The sequence below is a fragment of the Triticum aestivum genome, chromosome 5A (genome assembly GCF_018294505.1).
Source record: "Triticum aestivum cultivar Chinese Spring chromosome 5A, IWGSC CS RefSeq v2.1, whole genome shotgun sequence".
Classification (NCBI taxonomy): domain Eukaryota; kingdom Viridiplantae; phylum Streptophyta; class Magnoliopsida; order Poales; family Poaceae; genus Triticum; species Triticum aestivum.
In genome coordinates this window covers 641,587,861-641,596,875 of record NC_057806.1, presented here as the reverse complement: position 1 = coordinate 641,596,875, position 9,015 = coordinate 641,587,861, and positions in this window count along the sequence as shown.

Sequence of the window (9,015 nt, the reverse complement as noted above, 5' to 3'; positions counted from 1 at the left end):
ACATATTTCATTTGCCATCTTATTGTGTGAGCATGCTGGTTGCATATTTTACTCATTCGAGGACATCCACTTGTTGTTTTGATTGTTCGGTTTTATTTCCTTCTGCCAAGTGGATGGACAAGAGTGCCTAAGAACCTCCTCTAGCTATCTATGCTTTTCTCGTCTCAAACTCTATTCATGCTGCATCACAAAATTTGATCAAGTCAGATTCGAACCACTCTGTGTGAGGAGCGCTCGGTGTCACACCCCTAGCTTCTCGCAATGCACTAGTACCAGTCTTTGGTGATGCATCATGTTTACTTTTACAGAAAGTTGAAATGGGGATTGACTAAGCCCTAGCACCAAATGAATTCAACTAGGGTCAAAATAAAACCTTTTTCATTGAACTCAAAATGTCCTCTAAAAATGTTCAACATTTCTGGTTTGAGGTGGAAGCATCTACCAAAAATGGTTTATATTTTTGCAGGACATATTTGATCACTGAATTAAATCATATAGTATTTTCATTTGGGCATTTAAATGCTATTAAACATTTCAAATGCTCAAATAATCATAAACTAAAATGTTTACTGTTGGATATATTCTAAACAGTAGCCATGATTAGTTTCATGATTTTTGAAAGTGTCTGAGTATTTTTAATAAAGCCCTAAATTTACAGAATAATAGAAAACTGAGATGATTAGAAAAAGAGAGAGAGAGAAAGACCCGTACCTGGGCCACTTACCTGTAGCCGGCCCAGCTTCTGCTCGGCCCGTTACTGTGCAGCCCAGCTGCCAGTCATCTTCCTCCCCCTCGCCCCGAAGCAGCTGCGTGCTGGACGCACGCGCGCCGACGCCGGCCACCTCCTGCTTCGCCGTGGCAGCCTCCCCGACTTCCTCGCGACGCCACGAAGACGTCCCCGACCCCCTCTCACTTCCCCCTCGCTCCTCTGTTTCCCCTCCCGCGACCGAGTGGAGCTCGCCGTCATCGTCGCCGTACCCATGGCCACCGGCCACCCCTAGCCTCGCCGATGCACCCAGGAGCTCCGCCTCGACCCCCTCTTCCTCCCCACCGATCCACAGCCCTCCGGAAGCCCTGCATCGCCGCCATCGCCGTCGTCTTCTACCTCGGACCCGCCGGCCATCTTCGTCAAATTCGCCGGCTCCGGACCGTCCCCGACCTCGCCGAGCCTCCCCTCGTCATCGCCGTGAGTCACTGACCCTCTCCCCTAACTCAGCATGCTTCCCTCCGTGCCGTAGCGCCGTTCCCCACGAGCACCGAAGCCACCGTCCGCCATTGCTGCTGCACGCATAGCCCCCGAGCTCCCCTGGCCTCACTGAGCTGCTCTTAGCGCTCCCCATGACTAGCAGGTGCTGCCCAGCCTCTCCATTTGCTCACTGATGCACCGTAGCGACGCGCCCGAGCACCACCGAACACCATCGCCGCAAAAGCTCGTCGCCGGCATGAGTTCCGGCGACCCCATGACCTCCCACTCGGTCCTCTGGATGCGCGGGAGCAAGGGCCATCCCCTGGTGCCCTCAGCGCGACCAGCCGCGGGCTGTAGCACCGTCCCGAGCAACTCCGGCGAGGTCTCGCCGTCGCCGTGGTCGCCGGCGTCACTAGCTGACGTGGCGCTGATTTAGTTAGCACTAATGACCACGTTAAACACCCCCACAGCCACTGACAGTGGGCCCCACCCCTGGTCAAACCCCAGTCAGCGCTGGGTTTGACCGGGATTAGCTCCTGTGTCACTGACGTGTGGCCCCCACACATCAGGTTTGACCTGGGGCGCCCAGTTGACCCTGCTGACGTCACTGTGACGTGGGGCTGACGTAATAAGTATTTTCTGGATTTAATTTAATTCTGAAATTCTAGAAAATGCCTAAAACTTCAATAAATCATAGAAAATTAACCGTAACTCCAAATTAAATAAATTATATATGAAAAATTATCAGAAAAATTCAAGGAATCCATCTGTACCATTTTCATGCATGTTAGAACAACTTATAGCTGCTGTTTAGCACAAATCATATAAAGGGCATTTATTTAATCACATATGGAGTTTGAATTTGAATCTTGTATTCAAACCAACTTCATTTAATCTGTTGCTAGTTGCATTAGCCAAAACACATTCATTTTGCCATGTCATGATCATGCATCATATTGTGCATTGCATTGATTGTGTTCCCTTCTGTGTTGCCGGTATTTGTCCCCTCTCGATAGACGTGATACCGATGATGTGATCGTTGACACTGATGAAGACTCAATGTTATCTTCAGAAGTGCCAGGCAAGCAAAACCCCCTTGTTCATTCCGATACAATCCTACTCTCTTGCTCCTGCTCTCTTTTAATGCATTAGGACAACACCGATTCATCTGTTACTTGCTGCGGTAGCTGAACCCCTTTATCCTTTGCATGACCTGTCATTCCACAGTAAATAGATGAAACCCACTAGTATGAGTAGGAGTTGTTTGAGCCCTGTTGTGCCTACTCATTCTTGCTTGTTTGTCATGCCTGCTACTGCTTAGAGTTGAGTCAGGTCTGATTCATCAGGGATGAATCAGAGGTGTGTGAACATGTCCTACTGTGTGTGAGCTAAGTGGTGAACACGATTTGGTAAAGGTAGCGGTGAGAGGCCATGTAGGAGTACATGGTGGGTTGTCTCATTGCAGCGTCCTCAGGAACTGAGTTCTGTGTTTGTGATCCATGATTCAGTTACTACCATACATTGGGCCCTGAAATATGACCCCGCTCGACTTCTTATTCACCCTTGTCCTCTGTCCAGGAGTTGCAAGTAGTTTCTGGTGTTTGTAGCTTACTGGAGGCCGTGGACAGCGCTGACCGTAGGGGTGGGCTGTGATGCGGTAGGTACGTGGCACGGTGTACCGGATGCCCGTTTGGTATCTCGGGAACCCTGTTCACATCGTTTGGGGCTGTGAGCGAAACTCCGGCCGGATCTCCTCATGGATGGAACCCGAATAGGCGATAAACCTGGACTAGAGACTTGAGTGTTTAGGTAGGTCGTGGTCTACACCCACCTCGGCTTTCGCTTGAAGTCTGCCGAGCACATGTCGTGTGCAGACGCTAAGTGGTGGAAACATGTATGAAGAAGTACACCCCTGCAGGGTTAACATCATCTATTCGAATAGCCGTGTCCGCGGAAAAGGACTTCTGGGTTGCTTATATCAGTTCATAGACAAGTGAAAGTGGATACTCTAAAATACGCAAGATAAGCGTGAGTGCTATGGATGGCGTTCTCGTAGGGAGATGAGAGCGGTTCCATAGTGGTGTATTGGTTGGTGAATATGTGGACTCGTGTGCGCCACCTCAAAAGAGTTACTTGCAGTCGTAGTTCAGGATAGCCACCGAGTCAAAGCTGGCTTGCTGTAGTTAAACCCCAACATCCCCTTTGTTGATAAAGATGCATATGTAGATAGATCTGATGTAAGTCTTGCTGGGTACATTTGTACTCACGTTTGCCTATTTTATGTTTTTTGCAGAGAGACTTCAGTCTCACTAGTAGTTCCGCTTGGGCTTCGACGTTTAGCTTGTTACCTCAGCTACGATCTTGTGCCTCGGCAGGATTGGTAGATAGTCAGGCTTCTCAGCCTTTTTCAGTTATAGATGTCTGTACCCAGACATGATAGCTTCCGTTTGTGCTTTGACTTGTATGCTCTGATTGTTGGGTCATGAGACCCATGTTTGTAATATCTCGCTCCTCGGAGCCTAATGAATAAAGTACTTGTGTCGTAGAGTCATGTTGTGATGCTTCGTTGTATTTGCACATATCGAGCATATTGTGTGTATGATTGAAATGCTTGGTATGTGTGGGATCTGACTATCTAGTTGTTTATCTTTAGTAGCCTCTCTTACCGGGAAATGTCTCCTAGTGTTACCGCTGAGCCATGGTAGCTTGCTACTGCTCTGGAACACTTAGGCTGGCCGGCATGTGTCCTTCTTCGTTCCTGTGTCTGTCCCTTTGGGGAAATGTCACGCTTTGAGTACCGGAGTCCTGTTAGCCCGCTACAGCCCGGTTTACCGGAGTCCTGCTAGCCCAGTGCTACAGCCTGGTTTCACTCGCTGATGACCGACACGTTCGATGCTGGGTCATGGATGCCTGTCCCTGTAAGTCTGTGCCACTTTGGGTTTACGACTAGTCATGTCAGCCTGGGCTCTTTATCATATGGATGCTAGCGACACTATCATATACGTGAGCCAAAAGGCGCAAACGGTCCCGGGCAAAGGTAAGGCGACACCCGTGGGGATACCGTGCGTGAGGCCGCAAAGTGATATGAGGTGTTACCGGCTAGATCGATGTGACATCGAGTCAGGGTCCTGACAGCTTTGGTATCAGAGCTTGACTGCCTGTAGGATTACCAAGCCAAACTGGTCGAAGTTGAGTCTAGAAATTCTTTAGTTATATAAGGGAATTGATTGTGGGATGGAACGTAAGGCTCTTTTTACTCCTTATACCTCATGCCCTTCTGATCTGAGTCATCTTATCTTTCCTGCGGGGATTAAGAACTAGGCTATCTCTTCTTTCTATTAGGATCACGTGTTACCAATCCGTAGACCTATAGAATTGTTGGACTTAAGCCTCGTTTAAGTTCCTATTACTTCCGTATGTTAAATTGTTGATCTCGAAACCTTGATATTGTGCCTTTGAGTGGTTATGCCACCATTTTTGTGAATGTCTCAAATCTTTTCTGAGCATTTACAGCCGTTATGCTGTCCGAGTCACCCCACGTTTCTGAATAGTCTGAAGCATTTGCAAAATTCCTTCCTTCCATTCCGATGTTCTCATAGGCCAGATTAACCACACTAATCAGTGAGTTGAGGTACTCCGTTACCTTGACATATATGTTGGAGATATTATTATGACCCTAGGTGTCTTAGGGGATCATCTAGTAATTTAGCCATGATTTGTGTTCCCAGTGTGATGATTCTGGCCATCATTCTCGAAACCATCCCGTGATGCTACTTAGTAATAGGTATTCTGTTCCTGGGTTCTTGAACCCGAGATTCACTTTACCTACTTCATGTTGATAGTAATTGCTAGTGCCTTTAGGATATTAGTAACATTTGCGATAGTCCTTGAAGTCCGTGGTATCTTCTTCTTCCAAATACCATGAACTACTTATGGCAGAAGTTCCTCGTTGAACTGAAATATCACAACAGGATTATTCTTGATGAGTTCTCCATTATATGTTATGGCTCTGCCAGTTCTACTTTTCTGCATGGGTTATCCGGAAGAATTATGTTGAACTTGGATCGACATACTAATCTATGCATCCACAACTCAGAAAGTTATATGTTCCTTTGAGTTGTCCCTCTTTAGTTGTCTACTGACCCTCGTCTATCAATTGATAGTCAAGCGTATGTGTGTGTTCGTTTATCGATGCCTATTACTCTTGTGGTCCGTCAAGCCATTCTATCGCAGAATGACTAGGAGAAACAAACTCCAGTACCTCTTCCATATCCAGGATTGAGTCAAAGAAGTTGTATGCCGCAGATCAAATGCCAATCCAGCTTTTGGTTCTGTTCTACCTTGGAGTATTACCCCCTTTATGTCAGAATTGTCATGAGAACTGCACCAACTCTCATGAATTTTGACGTAGTGATACTTCTCACCATCATTAGTCATTCCTCGGCCTCGTGTTGATGCAACCGGAATACCGACAAATGAATTGTGATGTGTGAAATCAATACTCCCAGCAACCTCGTTGCTTGGTAGTTAAAGGACAATAATTTCATTCTTAGCGTGCTGGTTTTGAATCATCATTCTAAGGTTGATCATGCTACCTAGTCCTTGTTCTCGGTGCACTCCTCGATCGATGAGTTAGGATTATTCAAATCTTCGCTCTATTAATCATATCGTCTTGCCTCAAAAAGCAAGATTGTTCTCGAGCTTAGTAACATATCGGTGGTTCGTGATTTTTTCGAATATCCTCTCGAAGGTATCACCAGGTTGTCACCTGACTGTTATGTTGAGCTCGTGATCAAGTTGGTTCATCCTGTAAACCACCCTTTCTCCAAGAATCCATGTTGGATACCCCTGAGCTAGTTGGTTAAGCTAGACAACAACTTGGAGAGTTGGAAGATAAAAGCTTGCCTGACTTAGTTCGTTCCAAAGGGATATTCTTGTGTAGTGTGTGTTGAAGAAGGATGATATCTTCATCGATTGGTCCCTGTGATCAGTTGCTGGACCTATTGTCTTATCAATCCTTTGATTTGAGTGTGGGCTATCGTCAAATCAAATCAGTACCAACGATATTCGTAATGTTGTCTTACTCGTGGTTGATCCCTCGAGCATACATCATTATATCTTTTGGGTCTGACCAATGCTATCACTTGTTCACTTAACTATGGAATTCCTTTTAAAAGGAAACCTAGATGAATTGTTGTTGAGCCCATTAACAACATCCTTATCTCCTCCATAATTTTGTTGAACATCAAGCTAGTGTTGGAAACTTTTGAAAGCATTTGTTCATGCTAGCTCATGAAGCATATGTTTGGATGAAGGTAGTGACTTCCTTTAATTCATGTGCATCTGATGCAAGTTGCCGCCGTGGATTCGAGAAAGTCAATGTTGTTTTCTTGGAATCATTCCAAATCAGTCATGCACACGTGCGAAGAATTCTGTGGTTTGAAGACTTGCAACCTTCAATCTATATGTGTCCCTAGCACACCAAGCCACTGATTGAATTGTTCAAGGACAAGAAGTTCCTTATTAAGAGTATACCTTATGCAAGGACTTCGATATCCTCGATGATGGTTCCCCTCCTGAACTCGGTAGTGTTTTATTATAAGACTACTTTGTGGTCATGCTTGTCTGGGACAACGTGTTCACATGTTTGTAGCAGAACCAGCTCATGTTTTGGAGCTTGCTATCGTAGTTCATTCCCCGAGAATCTCGCAACGTCATCTCGTCGATTTGTGTTGCAAACTTCCGTTTTTCTTCCTAGACTCGATGAGTCTGGAATATCCTGACACCAACCAGATCTGAATCTCAGGCAGATATGATGGTTGGCATATTTCCCAAGAATTATAATATTGGTCGCGCGATAACCGGTAAAGTGGATGTCGTGGCCAACACACCCAGCCGGAAGACCTGTTATTATAATATCTTGATTGATAAAGTCGGCCACCTCCCCATAGGATCTCGTAGGAATTACTCCCTAGTTGCCCTATGGATTTCTGTGTTCCGAAGTCCGACCTTTTTACTTGATGTTCTAGATATCAAACCATATCTATGGGTGGGTTACACTAGCACATCAAGGAGAACATTAGAAGCGGAGTGCTAAATGTCTCTCGGTCGATCATCCAGATTCTATCTCCTTGGCCCCGTCAAGGGTGAAATCTGAGATGATGTTATCTTCCTTTGCATCCGCATCATCCATCATCATTCATCATGGTAGCAAGTTGTGTTGCCAGGATCCTTGACACGGATGTTGGTAAAACCTTGATGATTGTGGAAATGCTCAAGTTCTTGAAAGCACGTACAAGCACTACGTGTTACCATCGGCTCTAACTGGGATTCCTCTCAGTTTCCTCGGCAATGCTATGACCTTTTCAACCAGTGAATTCACTCTTTATTGTTGGGTTCTTCCCCAGTTACCAGAATCGTTCCCAGCATTTGCATTTTGTTCCCAGCTTGCACCACCAATGTCCCTTCCATTTCCGGTGATAACCAAATTCATCCATTACGTTGTCTTCAACAAGGTAATCCACATCATCCAGGTTTGAGTATGCCATTCTACCGACCCCCTCCAAACGATCGTTGTGAATTGCCTTAGGCTGGTATGAAGAGTTTCAATGATCTCTAAATCAAAAGTAATTCTTTTTGCCACTTAGGGTAACAATCTACGAATCACCCTACTCCAGGATGTTTCGTCGTGGTATCATGGCAACTTAACTCCTCGCAACGTGGACAATCGTTTACCACCCTCTTAAGTGTGGAATTGTTGTCTACCTAGTGAACCTCGTCACCTGCTCCACTCCATTCCTCTAGAGGTGTGCTTCGTCTCTCAGCTCGAGAGATGTTGCTATGTCCCATTCCGGGAGTTAATCCTGAGTTGTTCGACCTTCGAGAAGACCGATCCTTCTAGAGTTTTCCTTTCCTCTTCTTGTCATGATTAGCTGGAGTTCTCAGAGCAAGACGACAAGATAAAGATGGTGTTCAAATCAACGTTCATTTGAAGTGCAACCTGGATCGTGAAGATTGTACTAGTTTGCGTTTCCCCTTCATCTTACCCTACGCTTGAATCTCGAGACGAGATTCTTGTTTAGTGGGGGTGAGTTGTCACACCCCTAGCTTCTGGCAATGCACTAGTACCAGTCTTTGGTGATGCATCATGTTTACTTTTACAGAAAGTTGAAATGGGGATTGACTAAGCCCTAGCACCAAATGAATTCAACTAGGGTCAAAATAAAACCTTTTTCATTGAACTCAAAATGTCCTCTAAAAATGTTCAACATTTCTGGTTTGAGGTGGAAGCATCTACCAAAAATGGTTTATATTTTTGCAGGACATATTTGGTCACTGAATTAAATCATATAGTATTTTCATTTGGGCATTTAAATGCTATTAAACATTTCAAATGCTCAAATAATCATAAACTAAAATGTTTACTGTTGGATATATTCTAAACAGTAGCCATGATTAGTTTCATGATTTTTGAAAGTGTCTGAGTATTTTTAATAAAGCCCTAAATTTACAGAATAATAGAAAACTGAGATGATTAGAAAAAGAGAGAGAGAGAAAGACCCGTACCTGGGCCACTTACCTGTAGCCGGCCCAGCTTCTGCTCGGCCCGTTACTGTGCAGCCCAGCTGCCGGTCATCTTCCTCCCCCTCGCCCCGAAGCAGCTGCGTGCTGGACGCACGCGCGCCGACGCCGGCCACCTCCTGCTTCGCCGTGGCAGCCTCCCCGACTTCCTCGCGACGCCACGGAGACGTCCCCGACCCCCTCTCACTTCCCCCTCGCTCCTCTGTTTCCCCTCCCGCGACCGAGCGGAGCTCGCCGTCATCGTCGCC